We start from the raw sequence: 15,206 nt of genomic DNA, 5'->3' as shown, positions 1-15,206 counted from the left end.
CAGTGATAATCTCCCAGTGATAAAACATTGATTGTATTGAGACAACAGCACACAGCCTAACAAGCGACACACCCCTGAAATCTGTATCTCAGCCCCTGTCTCATGCATGCTGTCCTCAGATTATATAGCAAAAACCTGCTGACAGTTTACTTTTAAAGGGTTTTTCTTATAAAGATGCTGCATATACCCTGTTTTCCTCAGGACCTCATTTTAGAGTGTCAGACCTGGCTTTTCCATCTATTACCCAGACAGTTATTAATTTGAGTGATCAGGAAGGATATGATATCACATTTGCCCTGTAGAGAAAACACATGGCTGATCACAGTTTACCCCACTGATAACAGTGGATCACAAGGATGGATTGAAAGAATTATTCTACCCAAATAATATAAAATTGCCATTAATAACATTTTATTTGATCTGAAATTGGAACTGTGACCTAAACGGAAGCAGTCAGGTCCCCCAAGCTTATCAAACTACCAAATAAAAATTTAGAGGCAAAATCCATCAATACAATCATGCCCTTGATGTGCTATACAGTTATTTATATATCTGCAGAAAGAACTTTTATTGTCATCTCTCACATATTCAGATTTTTTTTCAGAGCTATTCCGACAATAACATTTTTAGGCATTTTTGGATGTTTTTGCAAAAGTGGCAATGGGGATTTCTGCAGAAGGAGAAGGTTAGGTGGGCAATGCTTGGAGCCCCAGCAAACAACAAGTGTATGGACACACAATATATTACCCGAAGAAGAAAGTGTACATAAACAAAACAGCTATACACCCCTAGATAATGAGTACTTTATTTACATACTGCATATGTCAGCTAAGTTCTGTACAAAAATAATCTGCAAACAATTAAATACTGTAATGTCAGAATATAAATCAGTTTAGCAAAAGGTATATATTGCAGTTACTACTCAGTTCACCAGTGTCGTTACAGCAGGACATTCCTCCTATGGGTGTCCTTGAACTTGGTCTTCACACACTGCTCTCTCTGTCATTCATTTTGGGACATAGGTAGTTAATAGTTATATATTTGGAGTTAAGCCAATTTTCTGAACTTTATTAACTAGATTAAAGAACTAATATTTTCCAGCTTATCACATAGAAAGACATAAATCTCAATAATCATTTGAAGAAAGGAACCTGTCAGAATGCTTCCCGAGTGCAGCGGCAGCACGGACGGTAGGCATCGAGGCAGCAGAGCTGGAATTGTGGGGCAGCAGGTGGAACCTTGCAGGGATGCAAATGGATCAACAGACAAACAAAACAATTAAAAAGACCCCACTACTATATAAAACTTTATTAAATGTATGTTAAAATGGGGGGAGCTTACAGCAGAGGATAATCAAAGGTATGGGTGGGTAGGGGTGTTGACCCTAATGATGGTCTGATGGTTTCCTTACCTTACCATGGATGTTGGCTCTCTAGGGGGAAACTAATTGGCGCCCCCCCGCTCAATGTCGGCTCACCCTTGCTGACCCTGTTAAACCCTGCAAAGGAATAGCCTCACCGTGAATAAACAGCAAGCACACAGTTAGACACAAATGAGGGTCATATAATGGACTTCTTGGTAAGTAATGCACATAACATAAACCTTATTCAAATGGACAAGGTCATAGGTGTCACCAAATAACAGTAAGGGCGAAGGGAGGGGTGGTGGTTTACTTGGAGACACAGGTAATTAAAGATGATACATAGGGAAACTGACCCTAATTCAGAGCTAGAAGTTTCCCTACCTGACCCCGGAGGCTGGCATGCTAAGAGTTGATATGGCGCTCCGTTCGAAGTCGGCTAGCCCTCAGTGACCCTAGCAAGACCTGCAAGGGAACAACCCCACAGATGTTCACAATGCAGTATAGAAATAAATAAAACAAATCAATCAAATGATAAGTCAAAAGCAATGCCCCCAAAAATGCATACAAAAAAGACTCTCAATGTGTTCATTCACATAAACCTCATAGTATAGGGATAAATGATAGGTATAGTAGAGGTTATTTTGTGACCAGATCAAAAAAAAATAGTAATAATGTTCCTTAATGGTCCCTAAAAAGAGGTGGCGCCTATAGGGGTATATATTGCACAATCCCTATGGCCTTGACAAAATCCTGAATTGACTTTGAACACCTTGGCCATAACACTATAGGTAATAAAGAGAAAATATACCTATATATGGACTATGCCCTTATTATGATACTGAATAGTCCCTAAATAACTTATATCATCCTATTGCACACACCCAATGGCCTCAAAAGGGTAAAAATCATATATATACCCTGAGATTCAAACTAATCATACCTGGTTAATAAGATGAACCCATAGTTGTTGTTATTAAATACTGTAGACCTATAGTAATTAATAATGTGCCCAAGAATCAGGGAGTTGGACCTACGCTCACAAAAAACACCATATGGGTAATGCAGGGAAACGGGAACATCTTAAGGAATAATAACCCTTCCCCCCAAAAAAATAACTAATATCTAAAGAGTATTTATCCTCATTAATGTTCAAGCTTTTGTAGCTCCCCCACCGCCGCAGGGCTGAGGGGTAGCCGGTACCGGGCCTCTGAGTCTCTGCTCTGGGGTTGTCACGGTGGCTAGGCCCCGGTCCGTGACCCTGCCATGGGGCGCACAGCAAATGATAACTACGGGGTATGGATTGTGGTGGTGGTGAGGCTGTAGTGGTGCGGTGCAGTAAATAACGAGGACACCAGGTTGCAGTCTCTTTACCTCTTTACTGAAGATCTCTGGGTCCTCAGTCCAGAATACGGTTCACCAGGCTACGCAAGTCCGGCCGGTCCAATGGCACCTCCAGAGTCCTCTTCACAGGTGGAAATCTGTGCCTTCCTCCTAGCGCTATGTGTTGTGGTCCTTCCTTGCTGTGCTTACAGAAAGTCCCCACAACTGTTGTGTCTCTTTCTTAAGTTCCCTCACAACTCGATTAGATGATGCTCTGCTAATCCTCCGTCCCTCCCTGATGTTCTGGTTGGGACAGCACCCGTTTGACGGGTAGGCTCGGAGCTCTTCCGGGACCCTAGAGTCGCCCCTCTCCACAAGTTGCCCCCCAAGACTGCATAGGTGATTTAAGTGAGACAGCCCGCCTTAGACTGACTGTCCTGCCGCTGTTTAGAGTATTGCTTGAAGCTGAATGTTATAATACTCTCTCGGCGTTCCGGCCACCGGTAGTGCGCCTCAGTAGGATGTTGCCTCGGTCTTACAGCACGACTCCTACTGGTATTCTCCTTATTGCTTTGATCTCGTTTCTCACTCAGCACAATCTATCTCGCTTCTGATCCTTCCTTGGGCACCGCCGCTATCCTGAGCAGGCACGGTCCCGTTACGTTCGCTCAAGTTGCCAAGCCTCTGTCAGGATCCCACCCCTGACAGAGACCCTACTGTATCTTCCCCCACAACACCCTCTGCCACAAGGTGTTGCCTGGTTCCAACCCAGTCAGCTTTCTCATCTAACTTCCTGCCTGACCCCCAGTTTACCCACTATGGTGGGGAGTGGCCTAGTGAATAGAACCCTTAGCTCCCCCCGGAGGCCCGACTATGAAATGTATTGGTGTCTGTGATACCTGATCAGATGAACTCCTTCAGTGCCATCAGACGTGCCATAGCTCCCCTTAGCGGCGGAGCCATAGTACTGCAACGACCAGGACTCTTGGGCGCTGCACTCCCCCCTGGTTAAACACAGTACTCCGGGACTGGGAAGAAAACAACAATACAGGTTAGCAAAAAGACATACAATTTTTGTGAGTGCAATAACAGTAGACATATTTAAACAGGCTTCCCTTTATGGGAGGTGAGGACACTTGAACGTTACAAACATGGTTAACATTATAAATTACAGGCTATAAATAACTCCTGTTACCCAACCGGGTATTCTACTTAGTGCAAACTTTTGAATAATAAGTTAACATTGTCCTTAAGGATGTACACTCTGAATCCGCTAAAGACCTTCTTATAATCGCATTATAAGGCAATTTAACTTTTACATTCTCCTTCTTTAAATCTGCAGGACCGCCTGTCCTATCGGCACCAGACCTACTGCCTCTCCTTTCTCACAGGACCGCTCCTTTCAGCCCGAGCCTTCTGTCTTTCAACTACTATGCACAGTATAGAACATAACATTTCTTTCAGTTAAGAGCACCAAGCCATCTCTACATGGCTCCTATGAGGACTCAGGGTTTACCTTCTGTCCTCGTTGTCTATCAACATTATCAAACATTTTCTATAAAACATTAAACCTTCTCATTATTTTTCTCACTAACATGCATGCTGGACACCACGTCTACCCCTACGGGCCCACTGCATCCTTCTTCCAGCTTTCACTCTCTTTCAGGGAACATCATCAGCATTTCTCTACAATTAACTAGTTGGATACATATAACTTTCTCACGCAAACATTATCATCACATTCTCTTTATCAAAACATTATTGCTATCTCTCAGTCTTAAAGCAATACTATTCTCTTAAGTGCAACAAATGAACATCCCCTTTAAGAGGGGACCAGGTCTCTATGAGGTAGCATATCTTCTCAAGCTACCAGTCCGTACTCAGCAAAGGTTCCAGTGTGGTATCTTCACAAAGAGTCCTTTTTGAAGTAAAACCAGTAGGGAGCACCTTTAATAAGGTGCAAACTATGTACAAAAAGTTTGTATCATGCACTGTTCATGATTGCGGCAGTTCTTTTCAACAGGAAACAAAAGTGGAAATACAACCAAAAAGTAATAGGGATCCCGGGTCAACAAAGGGATCCCCTTTAAAAGTTAACCCTGAACGGGTTCAGCAGCAAAATAGTAAAACGGTAACTATATACATACTCATGGTATCGAGGTTTATCCTTCTAAGTCTGGGGGTGGCCTTTGTTTTCCGGCCGATGCAGCACCTGTACTGGTAGTTGGTCTCTCAGATGCCATCAGATCAGCCGGTGTCTGGATTTGAAGGCTAATCCTGCTTGCAAGTTCAGTGGCCGCAACAAGGCGTACAGTGGTGATAGTAACAAGATCTGGCAAATCAGGCTCAGTCATGATCGGGGCAACAGGTGATGCTCCTTCAGGCTCACACCGTCGGACGTTCCGAGCACACCACCCTTGTGCGTTCCAGTGGCGGGTGTAGGTCACCTGATCCCCCCTTTGCAAGGGATCCCCATCTCGGCTGCAGCAGGGGGTTTTCACGTTGTAACTAGTAACAAAGACGTCAGTTGGTAGTCCCGGTTCCTGTATGGAGCCCCATCCCCTCTTCGGGTGGTAGGCCAGCACAGTTCCCCACTTTACCACGTCCTTCCTGCCGTGCGCAGACTTTCTACGTTGTGTATCATGTTGTTCGGCCTCGTCTCGATCCTTCCAGTGGTGGATTAGACATTGCTTATATTGCTCCCAAGTGAGCACAGCAAGGGTGAGGCCATCCTCCCGGGCTCCATCCGGCCCGGTCCAGGGGGTGTCCCACCGGAGGATCACCCCGTCCGGGCCCACATCTATGGGTTCTCCCATCTTGGTTGGTAGCGGAGGCACTAGCTTCCCCACCGCGTTAGAGGTGAGGATCACCCGCTCCACCGAGAAGAAACGATTATTGCTGGGGTGAGGAGCGCTCACAGGAGCGGGATCGGTCAGGGGAGCCGGATCGATCAGGGGAGCAGAATCGGCCGGGGGAGTAGGGGTGCCGTCCATACCTGCGCCTGATGTGATTCCACCGATGTCGATCTGTTCCGTTGACAAGGACACTGGAATCGGCTGCAGCCCGGACCGCGACTCTTCTGGAGTCGCCTCTTGATGTGGCTCCGCCCTCCATAGCTCCGTGGCTGGGATAGGTAGGCTCGGCTCCTCCACTGGCGGCTCCAAGGAGTTAAGGTCCCCCACCGGCGGTGGACGCGAGTCCGCCTCTGATGGGTGAGAGCAAGCCGGGATCACTTCGCCGTTGCTCGGGCACTTGCTGCTCATCGTCGCTGTCGGGCATTCGGCGGCAACGCATGCACCTGGCTCCGCCATTTCTCCGAGGTCGGGCTCCTTCTTCACCTCGTTCCCGCCGTTGCAAGTCAGGGGGCGGTTCTCCTCTGCTGCTGGGTAGGTCGTCCTCTCGCAGCAGGAGTCGGAGGGGGCGGTCGCCACTTCTGGCACCGCTTTGGTAGTCTCCTCCCATGGCACGCCCTTCTTCTCCCTCTGCGCTCCCTGTGACGCTGCAATGGCGGCAACTTTTGGCGGGAACTTTTGGCGGTAAATGGCAACACACAGTCTTTGCAATACAGTACAGTCCAAGCACAATATATCACAGTTCCAAGGCACACATGACCTGATTTTTCAAGCTTAAGTAGATCCTGTTCGTGACGCCAAGTTGTAGCGCCCCCACCGCCGCAGGGCCGAGGGGTACCCGGTACCGGGCCTCTGAGTCTCTGCTCTGGGGTTGTCACGGTGGCTAGGCCCCGGTCCGTGACCCTGCCGTGGGGCGCACAGCAAATGATAACTACGGGGTATGGATGGTGGTGGTGGTGAGGCTGTAGTGGTGCGGTGCAGTAAATAACGAGGACACCAGGTTGCAGTCTCTTTACCTCTTTACTGAAGATCTCTGGGTCCTCAGTCCAGAATACGGTTCACCAGGCTACGCAAGTCCGGCCGGTCCAATGGCACCTCCAGAGTCCTCTTCACAGGTGGAAATCTGTGCCTTCCTCCTAGCGCTTTGTGTTGTGGTCCTTCCTTGCTGTGCTTACAGAATGTCCCCACAACTGTTGTGTCTGTTTCTTAAGTTCCCTCACAACTCGATTAGATGATGTTCTGCTAATCCTCCGTCCCTCCCTGATGTTCTGGTTGGGACGGCACCCGTTTGACGGGTAGGCTCGGAGCTCTTCCGGGACCCTAGAGTCGCCCCTCTCCACAAGTTGCCCCCCAAGACTGCATAGGTGATTTAAGTGAGACAGCCCGCCTTAGACTGACTGTCCTGCCGCTGTTTAGAGTATTGCTTGAAGCTGAATGTTATAATACTCTCTCGGCGTTCCGGCCACCGGTAGTGCGCCTCAGTAGGATGTTGCCTCGGTCTTACAGCACGACTCCTACTGGTATTCTCCTTATTGCTTTGATCTCGTTTCTCACTCAGCACAATCTATCTCGCTTCTGATCCTTCCTTGGGCACCGCCGCTATCCTGAGCAGGCACGGTCCCGTTACGTTCGCTCAAGTTGCCAAGCCTCTGTCAGGATCCCACCCCTGACAGAGACCCTACTGTATCTTCCCCCACAACACCCTCTGCCACAAGGTGTTGCCTGGTTCCAACCCAGTCAGCTTTCTCATCTAACTTCCTGCCTGACCCCCAGTTTACCCACTATGGTGGGGAGTGGCCTAGTGAATAGAACCCTTAGCTCCCCCCGGAGGCCCGACTATGAAATGTATTGGTGTCTGTGATACCTGATCAGATGAACTCCTTCAGTGCCATCAGACGTGCCATAGCTCCCCTTAGCGGCGGAGCCATAGTACTGCAACGACCAGGACTCTGGGGCGCTGCACTTTCATCCCTACACATTTCCCCCCTCTCGGGGTTCATCCATACAGGTAGAGGAATTTTCTCAACACAGCACTCTTCCCAATGGAGATGATAGTGTGCAAATGGATCAACAAAGCAGGAAGTACTAGATGTAGCTGGTCCGAACGTTCAGCAGCACAGAAACAGCAGAGTAGTGTAGGCAATCTGGTAACTTGTTGCAGGAGTGTATTAGCATACAAGAACAGCAGAATTATGAGTGCGGGCCACACTTGGAATAGCTGAGACCAGTTAGTAATCAGGTATCTTGATTCAATAGAGTTGCACATGAGACAGCACCAGATATGGAAGAGACAGGTTGGATATCTGGTGATTTGATGGCAGATATGAAAGTGCATACAGCTGCAGTAATAACAGGACTGAGCTTGATGGTAAAGACTGGTAGCTGGATAGGAGTCAGGAACAGATCAGAAGATAATTAAACACCTGGCTGGAGCAGAGCAAAGTGGACGTGTGGCTCGGCCCTTGGAAAGCATGTAGCAGCAGAGTGCACTACTACCTGAAACCTCAGGTGGCATACATCTGCCTGAGCCGGCCTTAAAAGGCCTAGGATGATGACATCAGAGGTGCATGCCGACTTGCACAGAGGGAACCATCCATAGGTGAAGGAAGAAGCAAAGACAAGCCCTGGCACTGGGACAGGTGAGTAGCAAAAGGTCTCCTTTGTAGCCAAGTATGATCTGCAACCTGTGCACACAGCCTAACATTTTAACAAGTTTTTTCAGGCTTACATAGCAGCAAAATTTACCCAAGAATATGTAAGAGTATGGATGGGCAATATCATACCGGTACATTTTTAAACAATTTTTTTGAGGGTTATATAGCTACGAAATGTACCCAAGAAGATGTAATGCCCTATGGATGAGCAACATAAAAGTGATAAATGAGTGAACATGTTTTTTGAGGGTAATATACAAACAAAATGTACTCCAGACTATGGAATAGTCTATGGATGAGCAATTTTGAACAAGTTTTTTAAGGCTTATATAGCAACTAAATGTACCCAATGTAGCAATATAATACCTAGAAATTTTTAACAAATTTTGTGAAGCTTACATAGCAACAAAATGTACCTGCAGCGCCCCAGAGTCCTGGTCGTTGCAGTAATGTCGCTCTTCCACCAGGGGGATTGATGGTACGTCTGATGGCACTAAAGGAGTTCACCTTGCCAGGTATCACAAGTCACACACTACACTTCACACTCCAGTCCACCAGGGGGAGCCTTGCTCCTATCTATTAGGGCACTTCTCACAATAGGGAAAAACTGGTGAGTTGGATAGAAAGTTAGTCAGTCGCTGCCTGGATCTTGACCCAGAGAGTTCCTGTCAGGCAGACAGGGGGAAAAGGAGGAACATCTGAGCTGCAGACAGAGGGTCCCTGTCAGGGGTGGGATCCTGACAGAGGTCTAGCACGAGACAGAAAGTCACGGAGCTGCGCCTGCCCCACGTGCGGCAGTCTCCTAAGAAAGGACAAGAAAGGAATTGTATTGTGGAGAGTGAGAAACGAAGTCACAGCACAAGGAGATAAAACCGGGAGGAGTTCTGCCCCGAGATCGTCAGCCTCCTTCTGAGGCGCGTAGCTGGTGGCCGGAACACCGAGGGAGTAATAGACTCTACGCTTTACTTCAGAGACCGGCAGGACAGTCAATTCCAAGTTGGCTGCCCGACCTTAATACCTAAGAAGACATGGTGGCAAATTGTGGGGGTCAGGGCGTCTCTAGGGTCCCTACAAACAAGCCTCAGGCTATCCCAGTCATACGGGTTGTCCTATCCATACCATCTGGGGGACAGAGAGGGAGAAATAACATCAAGAACAATTACGAGAGTTGTGAGGACTATCCCGTGGTGCTCAGCAGGGAGGTACTACAACACACAGGCGCTAAGTAGGAAGGCTACTGATTTCCACCTGGATAAGGGGACTCTGGATTTGCCTTCAGACCGGCCGGACTCTGCCTACCCTGTGGTCTGTACCCTGGACTGTGGATGCTGAAGCCTTCAGTAAAGGTAAAGAGACTGCAACCTTCGTGTCCTCGTTATTCACTGCGCCTTACATCGTCCACCATCACCACCTACACACCTGGGAAGCCCTGGGGACATACTTCACCTGTGGGAAGGTATACCATCTAGCTGCCATTCCATCACCCCAGCGGACCCCTAAGCAGCGTCGGCCACCCTGACCAAGTACCACAGGTGGCGTCACGAACACCGCACAAACTACACCTTTAATTGGGCGCCCCTCAAAGAGCCACGGACCGGGTCGGGCCACCGTGACATACCCCGAACCGAAGGACCCGGTACCGAGTACCCCATTGCCCTTAACGTGGGGGCGCTCCATACCCAAGAATATTTAATACCCTATGGGTGAGCAATATAATACCGATACATTTTCAACAAGTTTTTGGAGGGTTATATGCCAATAAAATGTACTCCAGACCAAGGAATAGTCTATGGGTGAGCAACATATTTCCGATAAACAATTTTTTTTTAGGCTTTTATAGCAACTAAATGTACCCAAGAAGATGTAATACCTTATGTGCCAAGCTCTATACAGCCAACCCTTCCCTGTCTCCATCATAATGACGAGGCTCCATCTCAGCCTCCTCCCTCGCTTCCTCGTCATTCCCATCCTCAGCCCATCTATGTAGGTGAGACCGGACAAAGGTTGTGTGGCTACAAGCCTCTGTTGTGCTACTCCTCCTCCTCATTGATACTCAATCCGCCCTGAGCAGATGAGATGAGACTAGGCTGGCTACAATCTCTGTCTGTGTTATGCCTTCCTCCATGCCCCTCTGGTCCGCATGCAAACCTTGTTTATTTGTGAGCAGTGACTGTTTAAGTAGGCACGGGAGTGGGATAGTTGCGCTGACTATGGTGTCATCACCGCTCACCATCTTTGTGCAGTCCTCAAAGTTTTGGAGAACCACACAAATGTCAGACATCCATGCCCACTCTTCAGTTTTTATTTGCGGTGGCTGACCAGAATGCCGACGGGGGTGTTGGAGCTGGTACTCAACCACTGACCTCTTATGCTCACAAAGCCTTGACAATAAAAATATCTTTGATATTTTTGTATATACTTGGATCATAGTGCTCCATTATTTTTCTCAATAAGTGTATATGTTCCTTATGAAGGAATTGATCATTTACTATATTCAGGAATAATTGTTGTTTTTGTTTTTTTTTTGTTTTTTTTTAAAGTTTACATTTTTTTAAAGTTTTTTTAAGAGGATCTTGGAAAATCGCCGGTCTTGATGAATCAAGGCACTATTTTTTTTATCACAATCTTATTAATAGTTTTTTATATTTTGCTGATGACACATTTGTGTTCCTTCCTCATGATTTACATAGTTTAGAACCTCCTAGATGTGTCTCGTCGAGGTGGACTTTTATATGTGGTGTTAAAGACGTCATTTCACAATCTACTTTTAGCAGTTGGTTGGATTCCAGAATGTTATCTAGTTTTCGGCACTGCTTTGCCAAGTTAGGATCGGCTTGGCTCCATGCGGTGATTAACAAACCTGCGTCTCCACATCAGCTTTAGAAAATACATATATTAAAAGCAGGGATTCGCTACCCCCTGATGTTGTAAGGTCATTTTTCTTCAATAAGAACTGTTTTAGAACACTTTCCTAATTAGAAGTAGACTAATGTTACTATTTCCCTATCTGTGACTTATTTATGAGCTTATGCGCAGTCCACAATTGTCTGACTGATTAAACGTATATTCACACAAGGTAGATTTGTTGCAGAAATTTCTGAAACTTAAAATCAACATTACTCCTATCTCAATGGGGTTCTTTTGCTGGGAAACATAGATTCTGTAATCCATATGCAGATGAATGAGTAATTCACAGACATTTCTCCATAAAATCTGACACAGATGAAAAATAGTCTTACAGTTATTAGTATCTGGAGAAGCAGCCTCAGTAATGCTGAATGGATGTCAATGATAAGGTCGAGGGGATAGGTCATCAATATCAGAATGGCAGGGACCCGACATCCGGCATCCCCAATGATCAGCTGATATTTGCTCTGGCAGCCACCTGATATAAACACTCTGAAAGGAACTGCAAAACGCAGCTCCATATAATGTGTAGCAAGCCACGACAACTACTGGGTAGTGCAGGACAGCTCCTATCAAAAGAATACGAAATGTTCTGCAGTACTCAGCAGTGGCTGTTACACATTAAATCAAGTTATCCTTTTGCAGCTCCATTCAAAGAGTTTAGATCCAGTGGACCCCTAATGATCTTATCTGAAATTGATGACCAATCCCATGTATAGATCATCACAAAATTGCGTCCAGAAAACACCTTCAATATTGCAAACGTGTTAAAGTGCGCTTTTATTACATAAGGGATCAGGAGTAAGTTACAGCACAGCAGGGACACCTCCCATTTAGTGGGCTGCACCCGGTTTCTTGAACTTGCATTGTGTGCATGCACCAGATAGTGGATTTGGCACATGCGGTACTACATAGTAAATGATGGGAACTTGCGTTGAGTGTCATGATCTCAATGGCAAGAGAACATAGCATAAGCATATATAGGAACTAGCTCTTGGAAGATGGGAACTGAGCTGACCATGAACTAAACCTAACGCACAACTAGCAGTGGCCGGGTAGCATGCCTACGTTGATTCTAGATGCCCAGCACCAGCCGGAGGACTAAATAATGCTAGCAGAGGAAAATATTAGTCCTAGCTCACCTCTAGAGAAATACCCCGAAAGGAGACAGAGGCCCCCCACATGTATTGGCGGTGAGTTGAGATGAAATAACAAACGTAGTATGAAAATAGGTTTAGCAAATTTGAGGTCCACTTACTACATAGCAGAAGACAGAAAGGACACTTTCATGGTCAGCTGAAAACCCTATCAAAAACACCATCCAGAAATTACTTTAAAACTCTGGCATTAACTCATAACACCAGAGTGGCAATTCCTGTTCACAAGAGCTTTCCAGACACAGTAACGAAACTACAGCTGTGAACTGGAACAAAATGCAAAAACAAACATGGACAAGAGTCCAACTTATCTAGTAGTTGTCTAGGAGCAGGAACAAGCACAGAGAGGCTTCTGATAACATTGTTGACCGGCAAGCAACTAACAGAGCAGCAAGGTTATATAGCGACTCCCACATCTTGATGGGAACAGGTGAACAGAGAAGATGAAGACACCAGTTCAATTCCACCAGTAGCCACCGGGGGAGCCCAGAATCCAAATTCACAACAGTACCCCCCCCTCAAGGAGGGGGCACCGAACCCTCACCAGAACCACCAGGGCGATCAGGATGGGCCCTATGAAAGGCACGAACCAGATCGGAGGCATGAACATCAGATGCATTCACCCAAGAATTATCCTCCTGGCCGTATCCCTTCCACTTGACCAGATACTGGAGTCTCCGTCTGGAAACACGAGAGTCCAAGATTTTCTCCACAACGTACTCCAACTCACCCTCAACCAACACCGGAGCAGGAGGCTCAACGGAAGGCACAACCGGTACCTCATACCTGCGCAATAATGACCGATGAAAAACGTTATGAATAGAAAAGGATGCAGGGAGGTCCAAACGGAAGGAAACAGGGTTAAGAATCTCCAATATCTTATACGGGCCGATAAACCGAGGCTTAAACTTAGGAGAAGAGACCCTCATAGGGACAAAACGAGAAGACAACCACACCAAATCCCCAACAGAAAGCCGAGGACCAACACGACGGTGGCGGTTGGCAAAAAGCTGAGTCTTCTCCTGGGACAACCTCAAATTGTCCACCACCTGCCCCCAGATCTGATGCAATCTCTCCACCACAGCATCCACTCCAGGACAATCCGAAGATTCCACCTGACCAGAGGAAAATCGAGGATGAAACCCCGAATTACAGAAAAACGGGGACACCAAAGTGGCAGAGCTGGCCCGATTATTGAGAGCGAACTCCGCCAATGGCAAAAAAGCAACCCAATCATCCTGGTCAGCAGACACAAAACACCTCAGATATGTCTCCAGGGTCTGATTAATCCGCTCGGTCTGGCCATTCGTCTGAGGATGGAAAGCGGACGAAAAAGATAAATCTATGCCCATCCTAGCACAGAATGCCCGCCAAAATCTAGACACGAATTGGGTCCCTCTGTCAGAAACGATATTCTCAGGAATACCATGCAAACGAACAACATTTTGAAAAAACAGAGGAACCAACTCGGAAGAAGAAGGTAACTTGGGCAGAGGAACCAAATGGACCATCTTAGAAAAACGGTCACACACCACCCAGATGACAGACATCTTCTGAGAAACAGGCAGATCTGAAATAAAATCCATCGAGATGTGCGTCCAAGGCCTCTTAGGAATAGGCAAGGGCAACAATAATCCACTAGCCCGAGAACAACAAGGCTTGGCCCGAGCACAAACGTCACAAGACTGCACAAAGCCTCGCACATCTCGTGACAGGGAAGGCCACCAGAAGGACCTTGCCACCAAATCCCTGGTACCAAAAATGCCAGGATGACCTGCCAACGCAGAAGAATGAACCTCAGAGATGACTCTACTGGTCCAATCATCAGGAACAAACAGTTTATCAGGTGGGCAACGATCAGGTCTCTCCGCCTGAAACTCCTGCAAGGCCCGCCGCAGGTCTGGAGAAACGGCTGACAATACCACTCCATCCTTAAGGATACCTGTGGGCTCAGAGTTACCAGGCGAGTCAGGCTCAAAACTCCTAGAAAGGGCATCCGCCTTAACATTCTTAGAACCCGGTAGGTATGACACCACAAAATTAAACCGAGAGAAAAATAATGACCAGCGCGCCTGTCTAGGATTCAGGCGCCTGGCGGTCTCAAGATAAATCAAATTTTTGTGGTCAGTCAATACCACCACCTGATGTCTGGCCCCCTCAAGCCAATGGCGCCACTCCTCAAAAGCACACTTCATGGCCAAAAGCTCCCGATTCCCAACATCATAATTCCGCTCAGCGGGCGAAAATTTACGGGAAAAGAAGGCACAAGGCCTCATCACGGAGCAGTCAGAACTTTTCTGCGACAACACTGCCCCAGCTCCGATCTCAGAAGCGTCGACCTCAACCTGAAAAGGTAGAGCAACATCAGGCTGACGCAACACAGGGGCAGAGGAAAAACGGCGCTTAAGCTCCCGAAAGGCCTCCACAGCATCAGGGGACCAATCGGCAACATCAGCACCCTTCTTAGTCAAATCGGTCAATGGCTTAGCAATATCCGAAAAACCAGCAATAAATCGACGATAAAAGTTAGCAAAGCCCAAAAATTTCTGAAGACTCTTAAGAGAAGAGGGCTGCGTCCAATCACAAATAGCTTGAACCTTGACAGGATCCATTTCAATGGAAGAGGGGGAAAAAATATATCCCAAAAAGGAAATCCTCTGTACCCCAAAAACACACTTAGAACCCTTCACACACAAAGAATTAGACCGCAAAACCTGAAAAACCCTCCTGACTTGCTGGACATGAGAGTCCCAGTCATCCAAAAAAATCAGAATATCATCCAGATACACAATCATAAATTTATCCAAATAATCGCGAAAAATATCATGCATAAAGGACTGGAAAACTGACGGAGCATTAGAAAGACCAAAAGGCATCACTAAATACTCAAAGTGGCCCTCGGGCGTATTAAATGCGGTTTTCCACTCATCCCCCTGCCTGATTCGCACCAAAT

The sequence above is a fragment of the Ranitomeya variabilis genome, chromosome 4, assembly GCF_051348905.1.
Source record: "Ranitomeya variabilis isolate aRanVar5 chromosome 4, aRanVar5.hap1, whole genome shotgun sequence".
In the NCBI taxonomy this organism is placed as follows: Eukaryota; Metazoa; Chordata; class Amphibia; order Anura; family Dendrobatidae; genus Ranitomeya; species Ranitomeya variabilis.
This window is presented reverse-complemented; position numbering follows the sequence as displayed.